Raw genomic sequence first — 619 nt, 5'->3', positions numbered from 1 at the left:
ACTGATCCAAACTGCTATATCTCCCACAATCCCATTTCTTCGCATTTTGTACAATGGCTTACTATGGGGAACCTTGTCGAACGCCTTACTGAAATCCATAAACACCACATCAAGTGGTTTACTCTCATCTACTTTTGCAGCAGAGAACAGCGGGTGCTGGGCGGAAGTGAAGTCGGAGCGCAGAGCTGGTCGGGAAGGTAAGTAATTGTTATTTGAGTGGGTGTGGAGTGAAGAGTGAGGCTTTAGCTCAGGAATCTTTAACAAGGAGGTTGAGTGAAGCGATAACGCCATAGTTGAAGAGGGTGAAGACATGACTGCCAAGCTGGTTCAGTGTGCTACGTGCTTGATGTGGGACGTCAACGACTCTGGTGTGTCTGGCTCGTATAAGTGTGGAAAGTGTGTGCACGTTCAGCTACTGACAGAGCATATTGCAGCACTGATGAAAGAACTCGAGGACCTTAGGCTCATCCGAGAGAACGAGATCTTTCTGGACAAGACCTTCAGCGAGGTTATGACACCAATCCTTAGGCTCATCCGAGAGAACGAGATCTTTCTGGACAAGACCTTCAGCGAGGTTATTACACCAATCGTTCCAGAAGAGAGCAGAAGAGAGCAGACG

This window comes from Chiloscyllium plagiosum, chromosome 39 (assembly GCF_004010195.1).
Source record: "Chiloscyllium plagiosum isolate BGI_BamShark_2017 chromosome 39, ASM401019v2, whole genome shotgun sequence".
NCBI lineage: Eukaryota > Metazoa > Chordata > Chondrichthyes > Orectolobiformes > Hemiscylliidae > Chiloscyllium > Chiloscyllium plagiosum.
Note: the sequence above shows the minus strand (reverse complement) of the source record.